At 35.6% G+C, this 25,526-nt stretch overlaps 2 long non-coding RNA genes across 2 annotated transcripts in view; one reads left to right on the top strand and one right to left on the bottom strand.

Moving 5' to 3' along the window:
• The first annotated feature begins 1,540 nt into the window (after positions 1–1,540).
• LOC149137083 (uncharacterized) overlaps positions 1,541–25,526 on the top strand; it is a 48,487-nt gene continuing 24,501 nt past the window's right edge. The window contains exon 1 of the long non-coding RNA XR_016239189.1: positions 1,541–3,538. This is a non-coding gene — a long non-coding RNA (uncharacterized LOC149137083). The remainder of the gene's footprint in view (positions 3,539–25,526) is intronic.
• Positions 1,826–7,146, bottom strand: LOC149137084 (uncharacterized). The gene is made up of 2 exons (XR_016239190.1): positions 6,679–7,146; positions 1,826–6,535 (listed from the first exon to the last, which is right to left on the bottom strand). It is a non-coding gene; the product is annotated as an uncharacterized LOC149137084 (long non-coding RNA).

Below are 25,526 nucleotides of genomic sequence, written 5' to 3'. Positions count from 1 at the left end.
TACCCAAACTATCTATATATCTATGTACTTGAAACATTTATTTGTCTTGCAGTTGAAAGACACAAGTAAAAGATATTTGTATTGAATTAAGTTACAAAGAAACCGGTAACGCACTACGTACTTAAAACATCTTGTGTAAGTATCAAGCCGAAATGTCTGTAAATTCAAAGTATTTCCCTTCGCTCTATAGATAATCTATAGCAACGTGCATCGTCGAGTTTAGGTTTTCCCTATACTTCGGTCTATGACATAATTTTCGAATACGACAGAAAAAAAAAATCTATATTCTTTTGCAGAAATCTTCTAAGGGGCTGAGAGCATTATAAATTAAAATAATGCCATGTTATCTTTCTTACTGCACGCTACTAAACTAAAATACATATTATATACCTGGGATACTACGTGATTGTTAAATGGGAATATATCTAAATCAAAAGTAGAAAATTCTTCAGCTCGACAATTATAGATTTTTAAAAATTAAAGTAGGTTATATAAACCAGGAAAATAGACACCGTAAGACACGAGGTATAAATATTAATTTGAAATGTCTATGAATTCAAATAAATCACTTCTCTTTGCACGTAGACAAACTGCAGCAATTTATATCGACAAGTTTGTTGAACCTGTACTTGGAGTCATAAATTTTAGATATTTCGATAAGTACGCCAAGTGTGTATTTTCGTTAGCAGAATTCGTCGAAATAGCTTAAAAACCGAATGTTGTAGGGTATTATAAATTAATATAATTGTTTGCAGTCCAACTGAACTTAGAAGAACTTTACTCGTATTTATTAATACTAGTGGCATCCGTGGAAATTCCACGGAATGAAAAAATTTAAGAGGAACTATTTAAGAATGAAAGGATGATTTGCATTTCTATAGCATTCATAGTAGCTTTCTTTAAATATTCTTGATGTTCATCTACATTCATTTCCTCACGTCTCCATCAGTGTTGTCTTTTTCCTCTTTGTATTATATTTTCATTCTGTTCCTCTCTGATCCGTGCACTATATCTGCGCATCTTTTCTCGGGCAGTTTGCAATCGTGTTTCATGTGAATCCAGAGTTTAGGCCAAATTAACACTTATAAACAAATACCAATTTTGTAAGCAAGCAGATGGTAAATAATTGCACCTATGCGTATGCGAAGGTCACTATAAAAAAAAAATTAGTTCAATAAAAAATAATTTTCGATATCAACACACCACAAATAAAAGATTTGAATCAAGTTATGCGGACCCACAAAACGGTCAGCTTAAATCGTGAATTGTAAATAGGAAGTTGAGGTTTCTGCAAATTAATACCTTTTCTCTTTGTATGGAGACAGAGACGAAAGCAAAGAGCATCAACAGGCTGAGATTTAACCAATATTTGAAACTAGAAATTTTTAATAAATATTTGCTAAAATACAGCGAGAATTATTTCCTTTTGCACAATTCTATCAGAGAACTTAATAAACGAATAGCGCAGAGCGATATAAACTCACACGCATATATATATATATATATATATATATATATATATATATATATATAAAAAAGATTCAGCACGGAGAAAGCGAGAGCAGTAAGCTGTGTCCGACACCCTCTTAAAAATGTGGATATACTTGAAACGGTAAGCTTGCTCTATTTTTTGTAATATACACGTTTATTTTACCGTAGACCGTTGGGTGAAGGTAAAGTGCGTCCACACTGTTTAGGGTTAGTTTTAGGCTTAAGTGATGTGCACGCGTTTTATCTTCGTCCATAACCATCATAGAAATACGAACATCTCCGAGAAACAGTTAATTTGCCCTAATTTTTATTGCATGATTCGGAATAGACTTAATGAACAGATACCTCGCCACATACTGCTTGAGGTACTTACACCTCATCCCAGGTATCCGAACAATTTCTTTCTCACCTCTACAAAATTTTTCAACAGTCGAATACCTTGATTGTCAGGATCAACAAAATATTCACTGTGGTTGATCTGGTTAAACCCATACCATATTCCACAATTATCACGTATGTCTGTCAACAGTCACTAAAAATCATTGAACCCGGTTGAACATGACGAATAAGAAGAAGAATAACAGTTGCGGCATCCCTTGACTCGCCCTCATCACAATCGGAAGATAAAAGCACCATGAATGTTTTGTTTTTTTTTTTCGAAATTCTTTCAATTCCACCGAACAATTATACCGCTTTTACACGTTGTCCCCGGTTGTATTTGTGGCGAACGATAACTGTTTCAGCAATTTCGACTTCAACGCCTGGACCTCCAATTCTGTCTGCTACCTGTTCCGGAAAGACTTCCGTCTATCCCCCCCGCCCCTATCATTTTCTCCCAAATTTGTTTATTTTGTAATTTTTTTTTTTTCCAAAAATTCCCGTTTTCGAATACCTAGGTTCTGGAAAATTGCCAAAAGTCGGCATTGTGAAATTCCCCCCCCCCCCCAACTTCTTCAATTTTGACTTTTTCCCCCAACACTAACACTAAAACCGTAACTACAGAAATGTTTTGATATTTTTGCCCGAATCATGATGTCCGTATTTTTCGGCATATTTAGAAAAAAAAAAAAAAAATTCTTAAAAAAAAATTTTACAAAGATTTTGGGAAATTTTTTTCAGAATCATAATCTACGTATTTTTCAGCATAATTTGAAAAAAAAAAAAAAAAAAAGTTGTGAAAAAAGTTTAAAATGAAGGAAATGAGGGTGGGGGTGGTAATTTCAAAATGTCGATTTCTGCCAATATTTTTTTGCAGATTTGTATTTCCCGGAGCCGAAAAGGGGGTGGGTGTAAATAAAAAAAATTTTAAGGGTGGTTTTAGTGGGGTGGGAGACGAGCGGAAGTCTTGCCCCTGTTCCTGCCAATATTGACAAACTTCACAGCAAAACGATCGCCAGTCAACAGATAGGTATGTAGACTTATCAAGGTTTTGAACCATAAACCTGTGATTCCATGTCCGGCCAAGAAAATGATTCACGAACAAGAGTACTCTCCAGGCAAGAATATATGCTCTCTCCAAAAAATGGTATTCTGGCGCTCGGAAACAGACAAACCACATACTCTTCTTGGACGATGAGGACGAGACACAATCTTTCGACATCGCCACGTGTTAATAATGTCAGCACGCAAAGGATACGGCGAGTGACAACTTAGACATTCTACAGAATTTGGTAGAACTCTGTGTTCACGGAAAAATTCTATGGATGTATTGTCATTCATTCGGAAACATTGAATGGCCTCGTATAGGCTAACTAAACAATAATTACAGCTTCCCATAACTTAAAACGACAGCAACCGTAAACGGAGGCTCCTTCAAACTGCTATCTTGAACGTAAACTGAATCAACTTGAAACGGCAACCCTGAACGAAGCAATTTCATTGGTTATTAAGCGGTATTTTAAGTTTCTTATCAGCAGAATTCACCGTTCAAATATCATCAAACCTATTTGATTAATTCCAAACATGGATGCCAACAAACTACACGAGAAACCATCTAAACAGAAAATTGTACTCGGAACCCTCCTAAAAAGCGAATATCTCCGAAACGGTAAATTTGCCCTGTCTTTGAGTTTCTTATTTTAGTATTGTATTTCGTGGTAAAATTGACACTCTGTGAGAAAAAGAATTGATTCTTTTTAAAAGAGCTTGACATTATACAAAATTTCCGTGGGCATTTCTGAACTCAGTACCATCAAATTAGGCAGGACTAATTGTAAAAAAACAATTTTTTTTCTTCTTTTTTTTTTTTTCTAAAAATGTTTCCCTGTTAAATTGAACTGAAGGTATATACGACCACGGAAGAAACTACATAAAATTATAATTAAGTTGAAATGTTTGAGATTTTAATTTTTTTTTCGCATTGTGCATATGAAGGCAATAGACACAATATTGTTTCTGCTTGTTTAAGCTGTTTAAATTCAATATTCTTGTAATTAAGGAATATTTATAAGTAAGAGCTCCAGGTATAAGTTAAATCTAAAACGATTGATTCATTTTGCCGTAGATTGTCTACACGCAAAGAAAAGAGGTTTGCAATATCTGACATTCCAACTTAATATCAACACTTAGTGTCTGTCCTCCGGTTGAAGAAGGTCCTGCTTGCGTTTTTATCTTACAATCAATTAGCAGTGTACGTAGTACATATTTGTTTTGATAGTATTTCCTATGAATTATTCGTAATACACACATTTGAAGTAAATTAGTTTCCCCATCCCACGCTCAATAGCGGTTTGGGTGACAATTATTCTTCAAAGTTTTATCTTTCGTTTATTCAGCGTCTTTTGACAACCTTAAGGTTCTTCTGAAAGATTCGCCGCCACGTGGTCTATAGTAATCTTCGTCTTGTCCACCCTCCCCCACATTGCAGATATCAATCTCAATGTAGTTTTTTTTTTTTTTTAAAGAAAAATCTGGTTAGAGTATCATTTCCTTGAATTATCTTGGCACTAATTGGTCCGGGTGGTGCTCCGTTTCTGCCCGTTTCCGTAGTCAGAGACAAGTTGATTAGACGACCACGTCTGTTCAGAGATAAATTTGTTGGTGCATCATGTTTGTTCATTATCTCAATCAAGAAACAACTGCTTAATTGCTGTCCCACGTCTGTTCTGTATATTATTCCAAAACAGAAACACAAGTTCATCTGGTGAACCCCGTCTGTCCTCTTATGCCAACTATAGACACCCGTTAGTCAGCGGACCACGTCTATCCATTATCCCAACCAGAGACACTAGTTGGTCTGGATAATTTTCTATGCTTGTCCCTTATCCAGCCATTTATCACCTCTCCCGTTTAGATCAATACCACACATGGCCTGTGTTAAGAGATTTCTATCATTTACAACAACCTACTATTCCTGCTACTGCTGTCTATCACTCCTGTTGCTGCTACTGCTGCTCTTCAGTATTTTTTTTAATCTTCCTCTTCCCTTGTCTATTGTCGTTTACATTGCCATTTCTCTCTCTCCCTCCCTCCCTCCACACATTACCCAGATTCTATTTTGCCCTGTTTCCTTTATTGACTTCATTCTCCCACAACCACCACCTTTGAGTCTTTCTCTTTCTCCCTCTTTTTCACACATGCATACTTTCTCTCATGCACATACACACTTTTTTTCTTTTTGTTGTTTCCTTGTTTGTTGAATATGGGAGGTGTGGGAGAAATGGCAGGACAGGACAAGGCTAGAATGATGTGGGATGGAGACGAGGAAAGAGAGAGAGAGAGTTGTATGGAGAGAGAAAGAGAAAGAGGAGGGGGTAGAGAGAGAAAAGTGAGTGAGAGAAACCTTAGTCATTCCTAAAATGTTGAACTATGAATAACTGTCTTAATGTCACCCCTTCCCTGCTCCGGTACACATACGTGTGTTCTCTTCCTCGCACGCACACAGTCAAAATCACTCATACATGCACTACATCTTTTTCATTCACCGCTACCACCTTCATTATTTCCAATGCACATTTTTACCACTGTTGCCCACCGCCTGCCCACTTTACTATCACCACAACCACTACTAGAATCACCATTGTTGCACCATGACCATCATAGCCATCAACACCACTGCTCCTCCATGCAATTGATGTAACCTTACCATTCCACCTCCCCACCATCGTCTTTCCTTCTCCTCATGAACCAGTATTACTACTGCCTAAACCCACCAGCCAACCATAACTCCTGCCGTCACCACCACACCTCTCTCACTACATCATAGCTACCACCACTCACACCACCACCACCACCATTTCAGAACCATACTGCAACTCTTTCTCTGTCAGTGCTTTATCTGGGAGCTTGTTTCAGAAAGAAAACATTGACATTCACATTAGAATAGTGAAATAGTCAATAGCAGAAGTGACTTGCTTAGTAAACTTGGTAAAAATCATTGATTTGGACAGTCAGAGTCGGGCTGGGTAGTTTCTCTTTTAGACACAACTTCTTTAAACCGAGCCAACGTGGAGTTTCTACGTAGTATCTAGACTTGTTAGAAATAGCAACCAAATCAGCTTGAAATCACATTGATTAGTGGTCCAGGTGTTGTATATCATCCCAAACAACACAAGTTCGTCTGGTAAAGCTGTTTGTCCTTTAACCCAACCAAAGATATTAAAATCTTTTAACTCATTTTGATTTTAGTCTATCCTAAACTACCCTGGTTTCCTGGATACAAAGCATCCCAATATAAAGAGTTCATATTTGGATAGATTAAAGTTTTCCAAGCGAAGATTTGTTTCAAAATAAAGCCATGAACAACGCATTTCATTAGACACTTGGATTATTAAACTCAAGATAATCTTGAAAATATGGAATAGTCATGTATAGAATGTCTTTGTCGATAGTTTTTTTTTTTTTTTTGCATCAAAGTTGATTTGAGACCGAATACTAATTAGTACATTTAAAAAAAACTTGTTTTTTAATACAAAACTTTTACGCAGTTGAAATGACTTTTTCTTTACTACCGAACTTAATTTTTTACCCCCTGTATTTGTTTACATTTTTCCTGCCATTATTGTTGCTATTCTTTAGCCCCAGGCCTATAGAGATCGAGCAGACCCTATGATCACAGCTATGATTATTCGATCTTTTTGACTTTTCTATCTTTATTGCTTCTCAATTTCCAGTGGGGAGGTTGAGAGGCAAAAAACAAAAACTACCGACGAAGTTTGTGTGATACAAAAGGAGATGAATTGCAGTGACCGGTTGTATTAAATTCGATGGCAAAAGTGTCGGGTCGCTTTAGGATCATGGTCATCGCGGTAGAACGATAATCAACAGGTTCGTAGTTCAATTCTGATTGACGATCCTGTTCACTTTTCTCATCTGACGCTAAGAATGTACTTAAACCGTTCGCGTTACATCTTGGGGTCGTTTCAGTCAGCATTGAAGTACCCTGCAACATAGCAATCTCTCAGTTGGAGGTTAAAAGGCTGTCGAAGACACCAATGAAATTTGTAAACAATGGTAACTGGGATCTTTTTGGTTTGACGGGCAACACTTGTTTTCTTAACGAAACACTTTCAAACTTGGGATACTGGTAGAATGTGTCATATAAAACATCTTTTTCTCTTAGCCTTCTTAACAAAAATTAGTTCTTAATAAGTTATTTCATGTTAAAGTTGTCGTATTTGTGTAATTTCAACCAATCACTGACGTCTATTCAGCTGAATGCAGTTACTGCCGTAAAAATGTAAACAACATATTCTAACGGTGTTAAGGGATCTTTTCCCTTGAATAAAATTAGTGCCGTTGTTTTCAGTGGTAGTTATTTATAACATCGTTCGTGCGTTTGGGTTAGGGTTCGGGTTAGGGTTTTAGCGTTAGAGTTGGGGTTAGTGTTAGGGTTAGGGTTATGAGTGAGGTTATAGCAAAAATAATCATAACCCTAACCGTAATCCTAAAACTAACCCTAACTCTAAAACCCGAACCCTAAAACCAGTACAAACGCACGAACGATGTCATAAATAACAGTAACACGGATAGTTGTTGACAAACAACGGCACCAATTTTATTCAAGGGAAAAGATCCCGTAACATCATCATCATCATCATCATCATCGTTTAACGTCCGCTTTCCATGCTAGCATGGGTTGGACGATTTGACTGAGGACTGGTGAAACCGGATGGCAACACCAGACTCCAGTCTGATTTGGCAGAGTTTCTACAGCTGGATGCCCTTCATGTTGTTTACATTCTTACGGCAGTAATTGTTTTCACCTCAATAGACGTCAGTGATTGGTTGAAATTACCGAAATACGACAACTTTTTACATGAAATAACTTCGAATACAAAAATTTTTTATCTGTTCTATAATACAAAATATACAAGTATACGAAGTTTGAAAGTGTTTCGGTACCAAAAACACTACATAAAACATTAATGAAAAATGTTGCCCATCAAATCAAAAAGATCCGTAACGTATGCAACTGAATGTTTACTTGTGCTAACTGTGTTGGAGAGGGGTGTCGGATCACTTCAGTGTTTTGGTTATCGCAGTCAAATGATATTCGATAGGTTACTGGTTCATGTCCCATCGGCAATCTTGTCCACTTTCCCGAACAGTGGGTATGAATGTATTTAAATCTTAACTACATATATCGCCACTCCCCTACACGTGTGTGCGTGTAGGACTTAATTATTCTCTGTTGACCTTCATTGTAAATACCACTTCCCTGTATTTTCCTCCCAAAAGACCCGATCATGTCGTATGGTGCAAGGAAAAGGTGGTAAAGGTGACAAAGCTGACAGTTCCCGGCGAAGGGAACATCGAGAACGCTTTCTTCAGGAAAAAAAGAAAGCACAGTAAGTTGGTTCAGCTCTGTGAAACAATTGGTAAGAGGCGATATACCTTCCTATAGAAATATGTGTGGTGAATTTGTTGGAACCAGGATTTACTCAATGCTCAGGAGTCTTGAAGAGAAAAAGATATTGCTAGGAAATTGTCAGAAGCCGCAAAGAAAGCTAACCATTACGTCAAGAGGCTGAGTGGTGTGGTAAGAACGTGCATTAAAGTTAGCAGAAACATCTGGCTCAGAGTTGCAGCATCCGATTCAACAAAGTTAGTGTGTTTCGTGGCATTTCGTCTGTCTTTATGTTCTGAGTTCAAATTCCACCGAAGTCGACTTTGTCTTTCATCCTTTCGGGGTCGATAAAATAAGAACCATTTGATCACTGGAGTTAATGTAATCAACTGGCCCCCTCCGGCAAAATTTCGGACCTAGTACCTATAATAAAAAGGATTATCATTGTTAAGAGACGAGCAGGCAAAATCATTATCGTGCCAGACAAAATGCTTTGTGGTATTTTTCCGGTTTTATGTTCTGGGTTCAAATGCTTTAAAGGTTGATTTTGCATTCCTTCCTTTCAGGGTCTAGAGTTAACGTTATCAACTAGTCTCTACCCATCAAAACTGCTGGCTGTGTGTGCCAAAATTGGAAAGAATTATTGATATTATTGATTTTAATAAACTTAACTCTCGTGGTGTGGAAATATCTGTTTGAGTCTCAGTTAAAGCACTTTTATTCAAGTATTACGAAATGAATTTTGTTTATAATACTTGTATAACTGACAAAGGAAAAGCTCTCCTTGATACCCAGGGGTAGACAACAAAAAAAAAACGTTTATTTTACAGACCTTTTAAAATTTTCTTTGCGCACATTTCATTTTTACATCCAAAATGAGGATCATATCGGGAGACGAAATTTAAATATTCATCTACATGTAAAGAAGGAAGAAGAAACTTAACAGTATAATTATTGCTTTCAAGATATTGCACAAGACCAGCAATTTTGGGGAAGGGACAGGTCGATTAGATCGACCCCAGTGTTCAACTGGTACTTATTTTGTCGACCCTGAAAGGATGAGCACCGGGGTCGATCTAATCGACCTATCCCTGCAAGAAATATAGGTCTCAAATTTTGGTAAAATGCCAACAATTTCGAAGGGGAAAATAAGTCGATTACATCTGCCCCAGTACTCAACTAATACATATTTTGTCGCTCCCGAAAGAACGAAAGGCAAATTTGACCTCGATGGAATTTGCACTCAGAACATAAAGAGTGACGAAATACCACTAAGCAATTTGCGTGGCATGCTAACGATTCTACAATTTCACTGCCTTATTGAACAGTATAATTATTAATAGGAGAAAATGACTCAATTACTCAAAAGAGATGATATGAAAGAGAGTAGCAGTAATAACAATAATATTAACAACTCTTACACCATTCAAATACTGTGGTCCATTCATATAGATGTAGTGTGAAGACAAACCTTCATTCAATCCATAATGACTATATGAACGTTTTGAACTTATCACAGTTACTGGAAAAAATGTAGATGAGTGAATTTCTTTGCTACAGGAGATTATGAAAGAGAAGGTGAAGTGAAAAATGATGTTTCTCTGATCACAAAAAGCCAAAAGAGAATTAGATTTTTCCCTGCATCAAGTGACAACAAGCTTTTCAGGACATATTGGGAAAAATGATATCAACTGCAAAAGTGAAAAGTTATGGTTCTCTTTCTGCTGTGCCTTAAAAAACTGAAAACACCATCAAAATACTGGCTGAAATTGTCAAACCTCCAATTGACTATATGTCTGCCCTAATGCATAGATCAAAGAAATATGAGTCATAATAAAAAGACATTGGACATGACATAGACCCACGACTAGTAGTGACTTTTACATCAGTTTGGAAGAGCAGTCTCCTGTGGTTAGAGGATATGAAAATGATTTTGCATGTACTGGTGACTTGTGAAGGTCACAGGGACACAGATACTGTGATTCTAAATCGATAAAAATGTGGGTTTATTTACAATGTTTTCAACATTAGAAATAACCTCTTTAAAGAAAACACAGAAGTTAAATAGAATTAGTCTTTGGTAGAACAAGCATGATTGCCAACTTCAAATTTTTTCTACCTGATTACTCTTCAGTCATTATCAGTGGATGCCTAAGTTTTGCTTTTGTTTATACAGTTGTTTATACAGTATATAACCTTACAGTTGATATTTTTTTAATGTTAAAGCAACAGAAATAAACAACCTCTCTTTAATAATATTATTCATATAGGCTGGCAAGCCGGCAGAATTATTATGTTGCTAGACAAAACGTTAGCATCTCATCTGTCTTTACATTCTGAGTTCATATTCTACTGAGGTCGACTTTGCCTTTCATCCTTTTGAGGCCGATAAGATGAGAACCAGTCAAGCACTGTGTTTGATATAATGGACCTATCCTTAACTCTCAAAACTGCTGGCCTTGTGCCAAAATAAGAAGGAATTATTAATCGAATATGTGGTCAGAGCCCTCTTTATAATTGAATTGTAAACTTATTTCATGTCCTGGCATCACTGAATATTTTTTTTACAAATATTTCTATATAAAGAACTAGTCACTGTAATATCAATTTCAAATTTTGGCATAAGGCCAGCAGTTCCAGGGAAGGGGCAATTTGATTACATCAATCCCATTATGCAACTGGTACTTATTTTATCAATCCTGAAAGGATAAAAGGCAGAGTTTGAACTCGAAACTTAAAAGCGGATGAAATTCCATTAAGCATTTTACCTGGTGTGCTAATGGTTCTGCCAGCTCACCACCTTAGCTAGTCAGTGTAACATCATCAAAGAAAAGAGAATGCTATACTTCCACTAATGAAGGCAAATAAATCAGAAACATTCAGAGCTTTTCTCCTCTGGTCAGAATATAATGTTAACTCACCCCAAATATTTTTTCCTACTCAGCTGTGATTATTTCTAATTTTGTAAATGTTCAAACAAAAAGCTATACTTTTTGTGATAAAGATTGTTGTTGTTGGCACTCCGTCGCTTACGGTGTCGAGGGTTCCAGTTGATCTGATCAATGGAGCAGCCTGCTCATGAAATTAACGTGCAAGTGGCTGAGCACTCCACAGACACGTGTACTCTTAACGTAGTTCTCGGGGATATTCAGCGTGACACAGTGTGACAAGGCTGGCCCTTTGAAATACAAGTACAACAGAAACAGGAAGAAAGAGTGAGAGAAAGTTGTGGTGGGAGAGTACAGCAGGGTTCACCACCATCCCCTGCCAGAGCCTCGTGGAGCTTTAGGTGTTTTTGCTTAATAAACACTCACAACGCCCGGTCTGGGAATCGAAACCGCGAGTCCGCTGCCCTAACCACTGGGCCATTGCACTTCCACTGTGATAAAGATACACAGATAAATACTACCAAAGCAGTTAAGTTTTCTGAAAGGGTGATCATAATTGTTTAAGATTACTGCTGTTGACCTAAGAAAGTTTCTCCATTAGATAAGTGATGTAGAGGGACATTCTAATGTATGCTATTTTTATATTTACTAGCAAACACTCAAAACTAAACATAAAGGCATATGTAATTTAGCTGCTTTGACAAAAGCAGTAGTTTGTATTTTAAGAGCAACAAATATATTATTTTCACAATTATATACATACATTTACAGATTATTGAAGTTGGTCACATAAACATGTCCTTATTCAAATGTAATCTCACAGACACATACACATGTATAGCAATGTTTAGGAATATTAATACATGCATACATACTTATATTCACATGGATACATGCTCTCATGAATATACAATTACATACACGTATGTTCGTGTACATACTCACACACTTATATCTATGTATAAGTGCTCAGTAATATGCAAAATTCTCAAATGAAAGTAATGATTGCTTTACTCTTTGACATAAATTTATGAAATTCATATGGGATTTTTCTTCAAGAATTCAACCACTTAACCTATAGATAAATGTACGAATGTTTACTCTTTTCATTGGAAGTTTCTACAATGGCCTGCCATGTACTTCCATTTCTTGTTCACTTCTTGATTTGTTTTGAATGTATTTTCTGTATTTCATAATTTTCTTTTAACTTTTTCACGATTTTATATATTCTTTGATAATTGTCATATATAAAAGAATTCCAAAAGACTGGCTCACTATATATATATGTGTGTGTGTGTGGGGGTATATATATATATATATATATATATATATATATATATATATACATATATATATACATACACACACAGGCACTCCTTCATTTGTACATATAGGATAGAATAAGTGTTCCTTGGTTTAAGAATATAAGATTCCAATACAAAAATATATACAGCTGCAGTCTTCTAAATAATGGATCATATAAACTACATTATTGACGATTTTTGGTAATGTTTGTGAGTTTGGCTAATCTCTGTTATCCTGTTATCTGCTTTTTCATTTGTTAAACAGTAGGACATTCATAGTGAAATCATTTCTTAGTAGCAAAAATTTAAACTGGTTGTAGAATGAATACTAGGACAAGATTCAGAAGTTATTGTCTCGATGTGTTTTTTTACTTTTCATTTCACATAATTTCCAAATGTGTAAGACATTAATTACAACGGAAATTATGTCATTCTTTGTTTTTATTGTATTTTTTAATAGCCTAATCAGGAAGAAAGGAAGGACAGTACTCATAACTTTTTGCAGGGCCTGAGGGATTATTGGGAAGGATAGAAAATGGTATTCTCAAAATTGTTGACCTGGCTTTTGGCTGCTTTCAAAAGAGTGAACTCCATGGAAGGATTTGAAGTGCAACAGTCTGGAATATTATTGCACAGTTCTGGTTTTATGTCTAATTGTTTTGCCCTTTCACTTCTCAAGACTAATCATCATCATCGTCGTTTAACGTCGGCTTTTCATGCTAGCATGGGTTGGACGATTTGACTGAGGTCTGGTGGACCAGGAGGTGACACCAGGCTCCAATCTGATTTGTCAGAGTTTTTACAGCTGGATGCCTTTCCTAACGCCAACCACTCCGAGAGTGTAGTGGGTGCTTTTATGTGCCACCAGCACGAGGGCCAGTCAGGCGGGTACTGGCAACGGCCACGCTCAAAAATTTCATTTTATTGATCTGGAAAGAATGAAAGCCAAAGCTGTCCTTGGTGGGGTTTTAACTCAGAGTGTAACCCCCAATGCATATCATCAGTTGTTCTTACAACTCAGTCGATTCACTACCCATGGTGTTGCTATTCACAGTAGTCATGATGGTAGGAGGCAATGATATAGTATTACTAATGGGATTTCCTTGATGGTGTCAAGGGGATCATGATGCTCACATGGTTTTAGGTTCAGTCCCACTGTGTAGCACCTTACAACAATACCTTGTGAAAAAATTTGGTAGTTGGAAACTGAATGGAAGCCTGTCATTCTGTGTGTGTGTGTATTTGTCTTTGTGTTTGTTTCCAAACCACCACTTGACAACTAGTGTTGGTTTGTTTACATCCCTGTAACTCAGTAGTTCAGCAAAAGGAACTGATAGAATAAGTCATCATCACCATCAAATCAAGCTTCCTCAGACATTTTTAACTTGCACGTACCATCTATCTTAGTAATGCATTAGTTGAGAGAGGTCTTCAGGGAGGCATCCAATGTCCCTGGTGAATTGATCAACATACATTGTGTTCAGACAACCATAGCTTACTTGTGATCTCACTACATCTCTTGGACATCTAAAGCTTGTGCTGGATTCATATGTAATTCCAACTTACTCATTTTTTGCATTTAGAATAAGAGCATTTATCTGATGGTACTAGAGTTCTATCTTTTCTTCTGCTTACTGACACCTTAGTCATAAATAAGTCGTAAAAGGTATTAATTAATTAGTTAAGTTCACTCTAGGCTTTGTTTCCATATCTGGAATTTCTTCTCTAATTCTATGATAGATTCAGCTACAAGAGTTAGATCATCAGCATATATAATTATATGTGAACAGCCAATTTTGAACTCCTCTGTGATGGTCTGCAAGACTATGATGAATAGGACAGAACCTTTGTGGACTATGCCTTCATGCTAATTCATCACTGAGCTCACTTTTTGTTCTCATTTTAAGGACTGCACTTTTTACAAAATTTTTATAAACCTCACAAGTCTGTCACCACTTGATTTCCTTAATGATCACCAGATTATTTAGTAGCTACAGTAGGAAGATGTAATTTGTGGTACTGCTTCCAGGCATGAAGCTAAACTGCATTCGTCTGAGTGAATTTTATTCCTGATTAGGTGTGCTATGATTCTTTCCATGATCTTCTTAACCTGGTCCAACAATTTGATGCTTCTATAATTTCCTCTTTAGCATCCCTTTCACTCTCAAACAAGTTTACTATGATAGTGCTGTGCCAGTCATTGGATACAACCCCTTCCAGTATTACCTGCTCTTATATTTGTGTTACTAACATATGTTCTACTTCACCAGATTTTTTTAATATCTCAATAACTATTCCTGACATTTTTGAAAAATTTCAATGACTTTCTCTACCTTTCAATCCTCATATTGCAGAATATGTGCAAATCTCTTCTTTTCTACTTCTCCCCAAATTAATTATACTTAATGCCTTGCTCCCTCTCCTGCTACTATGTACTGCTCTCTGTTTCCACCTTCTTTCTAGACTTTCCAAGTCTCTTAGCTTTTATAGCTCCATCACTGATGTCATTCCAACATCCGTCATCTCTCTAGCTGCGACTTACACCAACCACACACAGGATCTGTAGACCTCATGTGCAAGATCTGTTAATGTAATGATCTGTAGCTCTTATCTTGCAAGAACACCCAGCTATTATCTATGCTATAAGTCTCTACGTCCTCATCCCTATTGTCTTGTGTGTCAACTAGAATTTCTTTAAACCAATAATTGCAGAATCCTTTTATATTCCATGTTTTTCCTTCTTCACATTATCTTTTCTCACTTCATCTGCCTAGCTCTAGAACATGTATACAATTCTAAACATCAAAATAGCTGTGTACTAAATTAAGTAGTCTGGGTGGGCACAGCTTGTCTTTGCTGGGCTGGATGTATAGTGGCTATATACATTCAAAGATTTGAATTTCAGTGATTCATTAAAAGCAAATAAGAGAATGTTTGCAAAACCAGATTAATGTCAGACTCTTGATCTTAGCCATACACAGTATGTTTTATAATTAGTAAAGTGACAAAAGAAAACAGTCTTTTTATTTATAAATCTGCATCTTTAAGGTGATAGCAGACTCTCATGAATTGTAGCTATGGCATTGTTTAACAAAGAGAACTAAGTATTCTTTAGAATTTAGCATAACATATAACAACACAGAAGAGTCAGATGTGGGCATTATTCAGAGAAATCAATAGTAGAACTTGCTTCATTGCTATTTCTGTTGGGTTTTGATTTTGTTCTTTGATGGTTAATCATCCAGTTGAGAAAATAGAGTGTGTTATCTTTTCCATGTGTAGAGAAAACTGGTAATAGTTTTGTCTCATTGTACACTGGATGTTGCATTTCTGCCTAGCGACAAGAGTCAGAGATTTCTTTGCACTATCACTAAAGTTGCATGCACAGCTGACCAGAGTGCAGTTACTTGGACAAATGCCATTAGCTGGCCTGCCTATTTACCTTTTGCTTAATATTATGGCTTTGCTTTGTAGCAATGACTAGACCTCTTTTGGAATAAGTTCATGCCACGTAAAATGAAAACCAGTTTTTCTGTTGAAGAATCATTCAAAGACAGTGAAGGACATTGTTTGCCAGCCTTTGCCACTAAAAACTATTGATTCTTATCGGATCTCATGAAGACATCTGCGTTTCATAATGAATTTGTCTAGGACACTTAACTATATTTAATATTGACTAACAGATTGACTTGTATCTCAGCTCTGTTCTACCCACACCCAGTACCTTTTTCTTTTCATCCCACTGTTGTCTTTGAGAACAACTGACTATAAGAAACTCTTTTGAATATGACTGGCAATTATCGAAGAATGCTTCTGATCTCTGCCAAGTCTCAGAACAGCATTTTGCTACTGGCCTGCTCACTGTTTTATTATATCAAAACTGTTTCTACCTCTCTTAGCAATTATATCTGATTGTCATTTTGTCTTCGTCTTTCAGAGGGAACATTCAAAGACTTTTGTCAACCGTCTGCCCAGAGTAATTGAGAATATAATAGAATTCTTTATTGTTTCTTTGCTGAATGTTCTTTTTATATTATTATTATTATTAAAGAGATAATAACATTTGTCATTTATGTTCTTTGATTTTCTATACTAAGTGTACACAGACACATATGCACACATACATACATACATACATACATATATATATATGATACATACATGCATATATATATGTGTACATATGTGTATGTCTCTCTCTCTCTTATGTGTATATACATATATATATATATATTTATTTATTTACGATACATGTATATATATATATATATATATATATATATATATACATGTGTACATATGTGTATGTTCCATGTGTGTGTGTGTGTATATATATGTATATCATATGCATATTGTGCATGTGTGAGAATGCACATGTCTATGTGTACATGAATATAATATTGTAGTTATTGGAAAGATGATTATCAGTTACAATAAGTCAGCAGATGGGTGGAGTCGACGTCAGTGTGGTAAGCAATAGAATGATGCAAAAGTTAGCTGTTAATGTTTTGCAGATGCATTTTATTTATAATAGTTGCTTGTTTGTTTTTATATATGTACATATATATATATATATATATATATATATATATATATGCAATAAAGACAAAACAATTAAGAAACATATTTCTTTTTAATTTCTGAAACATTGAATTCAGATATTAAACTTCAATCAGGAGGAAAAGAATATTAGAAAAAAAAATATCTGTAATCTTTAAAATTAGAAAGACATAAAAGTTGAATCTAACTATTTCAAGTTCATCTAAGTTATTGATTTATATATATATATATATATTTTTTAAAATCCAATTATTTTATAATGAAAGTCTGTATTAAAACTTCCTCAAATCCATCCAAGTCGAACTATTTCCTTCTGTCACTTTCAATTTTATAATTGAATGAAAAATGATTTTATGAAATTTATTTCTTTGATAAATTAATAAAAAGAAAACTGGAATATTTTTAAGGTTTACTTGGTAAAGAAGCTTTAAACAGATGTCATTCAATAAAATATGTAAATATATATATTTTTGTCTTCTGATCTTAACTTTCCATTTTGGAAACCCTTAGATATCTGTTGCAGTTGTTACATTATTGTTTGACATCTTAATATACTTTACACACTGTCCTTTGGTTTTACGTTGCTCAACATTGTGATAATAATGGGTTTTCTGTGTACTATTACATTATGTATTATATCAGTGTGTTGAATATAGGATTGGTATATTTTGGAGTTGGTGGTGATACAACATTTTATTGTGATGGTATGGTAGTCTATTGTGTTTTTTGTTGGAATGAATTGTGTTGTTATTCTTTACTTAGTACAAATACCATAGACACAGAAAGATAAGCTTTGCAGAATGGTAAACCTGTAATCTGTGATATATGTTCAGTTTATTAATTCAATATCTGTTTGGTGCTTTAAGGTGGCAAATTGGCAGAATTATTAGCACGCTGAGCAGAATGCTTAATGGCATTTTGTCTGTCTTTATGTTCTGAGTTCAAATTTTCCAATGGTTGACCATGTCTTTTTATCCTTTCACGGTCAATAAAATAAGTACCAGTTGAACACTGGGGTCGGTGTAATCGATTTACCCCTCCCCCAAACTTGCTGGCCTTGTGCCAAAATTTGAAACCAATTCATGTTTGGTGCTATTTTGTATCACATATACAACAAACATTTTCAGAAAAGTATTAACTTCACAGCTTTCTTCTTTTGCTTTTCTGCTTACCCCCAGATGAGATGAAGTTTTTTCCTTTCTTCTCTATTTGCTTTTTAGTTTAGTGGAATATTTTGTGCCTGAGCTTTCAGAGACTCTCTACGATGTGTGAAATCTAAATGGTTTTTGTTTCTCTTGAACAGTTGCAAGTCAACAGCTGCAGAAATACATGACTCTGAAAGGAGGTGAGAGGGCCAACACTCTAAAAATGGTGGAATGAATATAGTAATTAATGAAGGGAATGTGGGTGTTAAGAAGATGAGAGAAAAATGTGATGGGATCATTTAAATGGTGGTGGTATTATGCCAGTCATCTCTAAGAAGCAGGGGCCTTTGTAGTTGCTATCAAAATTATATAAAGAGAGGACGGCCTGTGGGTCAAAAGTTGGAGTGTGTTGGGAAGATGGAAGATGTTGATCAGTCTCATAATTTAAAGAGTTTGTGCATTTGTGTTTGTCAATAGTCAGTAAGTTATTTATTCTTTTATTTTTTATACGTGTTGCACTCATTTGACTGTGGCCATGCTGGAGCACCGCCTTAAAGTACTTATTCTTTCGGTCGGTCTCTTCAGCTGAACCTTTAAGTTACAAGGACTTGAACACACCAACATCGATTCAAGTAATGGTGGTGGTGGTGGTGGGGGGGACAAAGACACTCAGACATAAATATTTATATATGACGGGCTTCTTTCAGTTTCCGTCTACCAAATACACTCACAAGGCTTTGGTCAGCCCGAGGCTACAGCAGAAGACACTTACTCAAGGTGCCATGCAGTGGGACTGAACCTGGAACCATGTGGTTGAGAAGCAAGTTTCTTACTACACAGCCATGCATTCATTAAGCTAACTTGCCATAACATATTAAATCAAGACAAAGTATTTAATTATGTCTTATTAACCTAATTGTGCGACAAGAAATTATTTTGATGTCCATTGCTACATAGAACATCATGAAACTGTTTAGGTACCATCATTGCATATTTCAAACCCTGAGCCTTAGAAACAACTAGCATGCATGTGGTACCCTAACAGGAAAACAAACCAAATAATATAGTTCATTTGAACACTTTAGTTTCTTTTACATAGCTCACTTAATACTTACTTGTATGTAATAGTGCACTAAGCTAAAATTGTCTCATGCTAGTAGCTGATTTATGTATTGTGTGGCTGCTACCTTCATGTTGGCGTCAAATGTTAAACAAGTGTAGAACAGCATTTCAGTTCAGCTGCCTCTGTCATCTATCTGCTACAAAGGATTTTTAATCCGGTTCTCCTTCACCATCTTCTACTCCATCACTACAACCACCACTCCATTTACATCGTTAATAATAATGACTTCATTTCTAAAATGCATTCTAATATTCCTTTCCATTTATGAAGTATTGCTTACATCAATGTCTTTTTGTTGCTGTCTCCTCATCCTAATATATTTAAGTAGATATTTTCTTTTCTTAGCATGGCATTTTGCTCCCACTCCTACACCTCTGCTCACACTGAATAAAAGAGACAGTTTCTGATTTCCATCAACCAATTCCTTCAAAACACTCAACTTCATATATAACAGCATTGCAACACAATAAGGAAGCTACTCATTGGGTCTTCCCAGTCTCCTCTTTATTTTGTTTTTGCTGTTTGTTGTAAGCGTAATGAGTATTGAAAAACAAGGAAATTGTTCAGACATTTACCTCAATTTGATATTTTAGAATGCATAATATGAGCTGATCACATTTTGTATGCGTAAACATATTAATGCCTTAACTGTGCGTGTGTGTGTGTGTGTGTGTGTGTGTGTGTGTGTGTACATAAATATGAAGTAGAATTAAGATTTTGTATTAGTGAAGGGAATGTTATGTGTATTCTTTTACTTGTTTCAGTTATTTGACTGAGGCCATGCTGGAGTACCATGTTGAAGGGTCTTAGTCAAATAAATTGACCTCAGGACTTATTTTTTTTAAAGCTTAGCACTCATTCTATCAGTCTTTTGCTGAACTGCTAAGTTACAGAGACATAAACACACCAACACTGGTTCTCAAGTGGTGGTGAGGGAGACAAGCGCACATAGACACACACACACACACACACACATATATGACAGGCTTCTTTCAGTTTCCGCCTACCAAATCCACTCGCGAGGCTTTGGTTGGCCTGAGGCTACAGTAAAAGACATTTGCCCAAGGTGCCACGCAGTGGGACTGAACCTGGACCCGTATACTTGGGAAGCAAGCTTCTTACCACACAGCCATGCCTGCACCTATATATTATATAAATGTTTGAGATTTATGCTTTGTTGTGGAACTGTAGACTCATACATTTATATACACACATTTATGTTATGTCTCAACGCTACTGTTATCTAGCACCTTCGGATGATCTCTACTCAACCGCTACACAACTGCTACGTGACTGTTACTCAACAGCTACTTGACTGCTACTCAACACTCCTACCATGGCCAGATTACCTCTATTTATATATCTTGGGAGATCCTGCTTCTTCGCCTGGGGGCGTCGACACAACAATTTATATACACATATTTATACAGAAATATATTTGTGTGCGTGACAGAGAGTAACTTTGTATAATTGTAATATGTGTAACATGTGAGTGTTGCTTGGTCAAATTGTTAAGAAATCTATTTTTGCAAATTTGAGCTTTCAGATAGAACATCTGCCATGTCTACAGAAGATGTGGGTTCAAATTCCATGAGTGTCCTTTAACTTTTCTTAACCCAGGTGAGCTAGCAGTATTGTTAATATGTTGGGCAAAATGTTTAGTGGCATTTCATCCAGCTTAATATTCTGAGTTCAAATTCCATTGAGATTGACTCAGCCCTTCATCCTTTCAATAAAATAAGTACCAGTGGGACTCTGAGGTTGATATAATTGACTTAGCCCCCCCCCCCAAAAAAAAACTTGTGCCAAAATTTGAAACCAATATTTATAGCTTATTTGCTTCAAGATTCACCGTTTGTAAAAATAATTATTTTTAGCCTCGTTTACTTCAAGTTCCACCATTAAAAACTATATATATATATATATATATATATATATATATATATATATATGATGTGTGTGTTTATGCATATGGATGTTCAAAGTTACAATTACACACACATACACAAAAAACAAACAAAAAGCACATATGCATTCTCTTGCACACTATGGGCTCTGCAATTGAGAGGATTGACACATTCAGTGTTGCACCTTCATCCCTATGCTTCTCATCATTTTCATCGTCACCGCCACCACCACCGCTACCACCACCACCACCATCATCGTCATCACTGTCATGGAGTTAAACTGGAACAACGAGGCTAACTTTCTTCCTGATTTTGTCTTATTTCAATCTAAATGACCGAAAGAGCACAAGCTATGTGAGCCAACTACTCCGCCTCTTATCTGTCTCGTAATTTCCAATATCAGCATATCACACCTTTTTTTTTTTTTACTTCTCGGCACTCTTTCGTTCAATCTCATCCCTTCATATGTCCTTAACAGTGCAGCTGCCAGTTCTCTATGCCTGATGTCTTTAATGCTTCAGCTACTATCGTCTTTGACCACTTGTTCATGCAAGTTAGCATTGAACCTCAGACATAATATTCGCAACTCCCCTTCTCACTAATCTCCACATATATTCCACACTCGATACCCTAATCTCTCAGCTATGACACATCACAAATTCATACACAGTTTTACATGACTATACGTAATTGCATGGAAAACGAAGAGTCAAGTTTCACAATATCACAGAAACTAGAACCTTAATTAGTTCCATTTACACTTGGTGAATGCCCACACACACACACATATCTGTGCGTATCTAAGTTTAGCTTCCAGTTCTAAAAGACCCTCTGCTCAATGTCAGCAATGTTCATTGCTCCTGTCAATATCAGTATCTCAATGTTAAAGGTGTGGTCCCTTTATGTAACCCCTTCTTCTTTGATATGAGCCAACAAGGGAGACTCTGTATGGCCACTTGACCTCTTAGAAATTCCATTGAAGCAGACTCCTCCTTCATAAAAACTGTCCGTCTGTCATTACAAGTGGTGAAATACTGCATTGTTAATTACAAATTTCCAATGGGACAGCCTCTGGTTCGCTTTAATTATGATGGTATGACAGTGATAAGGAAGTGTCTCTAACTTAGTTCAGAACAAATATCACAAAGGATTTCATTTGAAAAATATTTTTCAATGGTGTTTACATCCTTTAGCAATGCATTTTAGTAAAAGATATGCATGGGTGCACGCGCGCGCACACACACACACACACATTTTCTATTTGTTTCAACCATTGAACTGTGGCTATGTTGGGCTTGAAGTATTTAGTTAATCAAATGGACTCCAATACTTATTCTAATAAATCTGGTACTTAGCTGATCTGTCTCTTTTGCCAAACTGCCAAGTTACAGGGACATAGGCAAACAAGCACTGATTCTCAAGAGGTGTATATGTGTGTGTGTCACTCACACATACATATATATGCAATGAACTTCCTTACATTTTCCATCAACCAGCTTCCATTTTCAAGCTATTGGTTGACCTAAGACTGATAGTTAACATTTTCTCAATGAGATGCATGATGGGATTGAACCTGGAACCATGAGGTTGTGAGAGTAATGTGCTAATTAAAATACTCAGAATAATTGTCAATTAATTGAAGTTCACCTGCAATTTGGAGAAAGGCATATAATCCATGTGGTAATTGTTGGAAATGTTCAAAGAAAAGGGTAGACAATTTTAAGAATTTAAGAATTTATTTCACAAAATAATTTATATAGTTAGCAAAGGTGACAGCTAATTTTATGAAATCAATCTTTGAAATCATAGTGTAACAATTACTGGTAAAGTTTTTTCTTCCTTTTCCTAACTAAGAGGTAAATTAATGAATGAGAGTTTCTGTTTTTTATACATCATACAATATAAAATCCCTTATTTGATTTATCTAAATTCAAATCCTTGGTGTATCTGAGTTATTTTCCATAGCTCATTATAGGTTCTAATTGGTATTAGAAGCCATATTAGAAGAAATAGGCAAGATTTTAAATTTCGTGGTTTGAAGGCATTTAATGGAAAGTCTCTTTAATGTGAGAAGATTTAGGCTGAACAACAGCAATATTAACAACAACTCTCATTGCGAAATTGGAAGAAATTAAGTCTGTTCTTCTATGAAGTAGTTCGCCCAGGTTTTACTCTCCTACAGAAATATACTCAACAACATTAAAAGGTATATTGCTGGGTTGAAGACATTAATGAAGTAAAGAGGTTATTAACTCAGCAGCACTACAAGAGTCTATAATTTGCTGAAGAGGTCTAATAAGACTAAAGCATATCATCTGAAATTGTCACTATGCTTCCAAGATCAAATCAAACCTATTCTCTACTACAGTGTCCTTTACACTTTTTAGCATGTTTCAGTCATTGCATTCTAGCCATACTGGGGCACCAACTTCAAGTGATCAAATGTTTCTGATATACATTAGCTCATTCTCATTGCCTGCACAGGTGCACGGTGTGCCATATGTCAGATGTGGAAAGGATCACAGAGTCACATGAAATGAAAAGTCTTTTGCTCAAGAACAATGCATTGCCCAAAATTGAGATCATGATCTTGAAATTGTGAGTGCAACACCCTGGCCACTGATCTTCACGTGACTACGTACCTTCACATGCTCATATTCTAATTTTAATTGGTGTTAAGATAAATTTTGGGGGTTATTTCTCTCATGTTTCTTAGTCATAATTAATCATGAAACTAATAATTCTTTCTTATCATATAAGAAATTTTAAGCTGGATCTCATATGAATTTTGTTGAGTACATCTCTGAATAAATTTGCTTAGTCTTTCTACTACACTTTAGCTAAGTTGAATAAATCCTATGTGAAAGATAAATGCATCTGTGCTGAAGTGAATGCACTTACTGCATCAGATAGGCATTTGTATACTTAGTCTGAGAATGGAACACGACAAGCTCCCTGTGGTGTTAAGGTAGCATGTTTACCCCGTAAGCAAAAGTTGTGGTGTTATTTTTCACTTTCAGATATTTATTTATTAAAGTGTACCATTTCATGATGTTTATACATAAAAAAAATTTGACATACATATATATGGATGGATAGATAGGTAGGTAGATAGATAGATAGATTGATAGATAGATAAATAGATACATAAATAGATGGCACACAGATACATTCACATTCACACATACACACACATACATACACATACTATTACACTAATAGTTACATGCATACATTAGTATACACATACATAAATGAATGATACATTAACAGGAAAGGTTAACTCAACTTCATGATGAGAACTGAATCACATAAGAAGAAAAAAAAAATGCTATTGTGTGTGTAGATGCGAGTTTATGAGTGGTAATGTATACAAACTCTTATATACATATATGTACACAAACTCTTAAATTTAGATTGAGAACGAGATTAAGAGAGAGAAGATATTTTTTTTCTTTTCCTATGCTTCTTATTTGAGTCTGTTAAGTAGTGTGTTTATGTGGACTCTTTAGGACAGCAGATACATAATATGGGACTGACATAGCTGGCATATCTTTTCTGATCTCATATCTGAAATAGGAGATTCCTGTCTTGGTTCTCTTCCATGTAAATTAGTCAATAAAATACATTAAAGCTTATGACTAAAAGTCAGTGCCAACTATGGTCCTAATACACTAAAATCAATCAGGTATTGAAAACATGTAAAGGAGAGTGAAATGTCATAGCATGTTGTTCTCTGTAGTTTCTTTTGCTTCGTGCATGTATGAAAGATTAGTGATGGAGTTACAAAAATCAGCAAAAAACTACATAGATAAATAAAAATGGAAAGATAGAGAGAAAGAGAAAGATATTTAGAGACAGAGAGAGAGAGAGAGAGAGAGAAATGGGGTTATGAAGTTATGTGGAGAGGGAGAGGAAAATAAAGAGAAAGATGAAGAATGAGGAGAGAGGGAGAATGGCAGAGTGAGTGATAGAAAAAAAGTGGAGTGTAAAGGAATGTGACAGGAAGAGGAAGGAGAAAATATTGGTAAAAAAGAATAAAGAAAAAATAGCAATGATGAATAAAAGTAAAAAAAATACCAAAGAAAGAATGAGAGAAGTAATATGGTAAGTAAGGAAAAGAAAAATGTAAATTATTATTCCTCTGAAGGTAGACAAAGGAAACAATATTCCTCCTCTGCTCCTACATTAAGTCTGATAAAGAAAAACTCAAGTTGAAATTGTGATAGTTTCTTATGTTTATTTTTAAACAAATTAAAGCAAAGAATGTTTTGAACACTGGCTAAACTCTAGAAATAAGGAGTCTACAAGGAATATATAA

This window comes from Octopus bimaculoides, chromosome 2 (genome assembly GCF_046866305.1).
Source record: "Octopus bimaculoides isolate indiv1 chromosome 2, ASM4686630v1, whole genome shotgun sequence".
Taxonomy (NCBI): Eukaryota; Metazoa; Mollusca; class Cephalopoda; order Octopoda; family Octopodidae; genus Octopus; species Octopus bimaculoides.
This window is presented reverse-complemented; position numbering and strand designations above follow the sequence as displayed.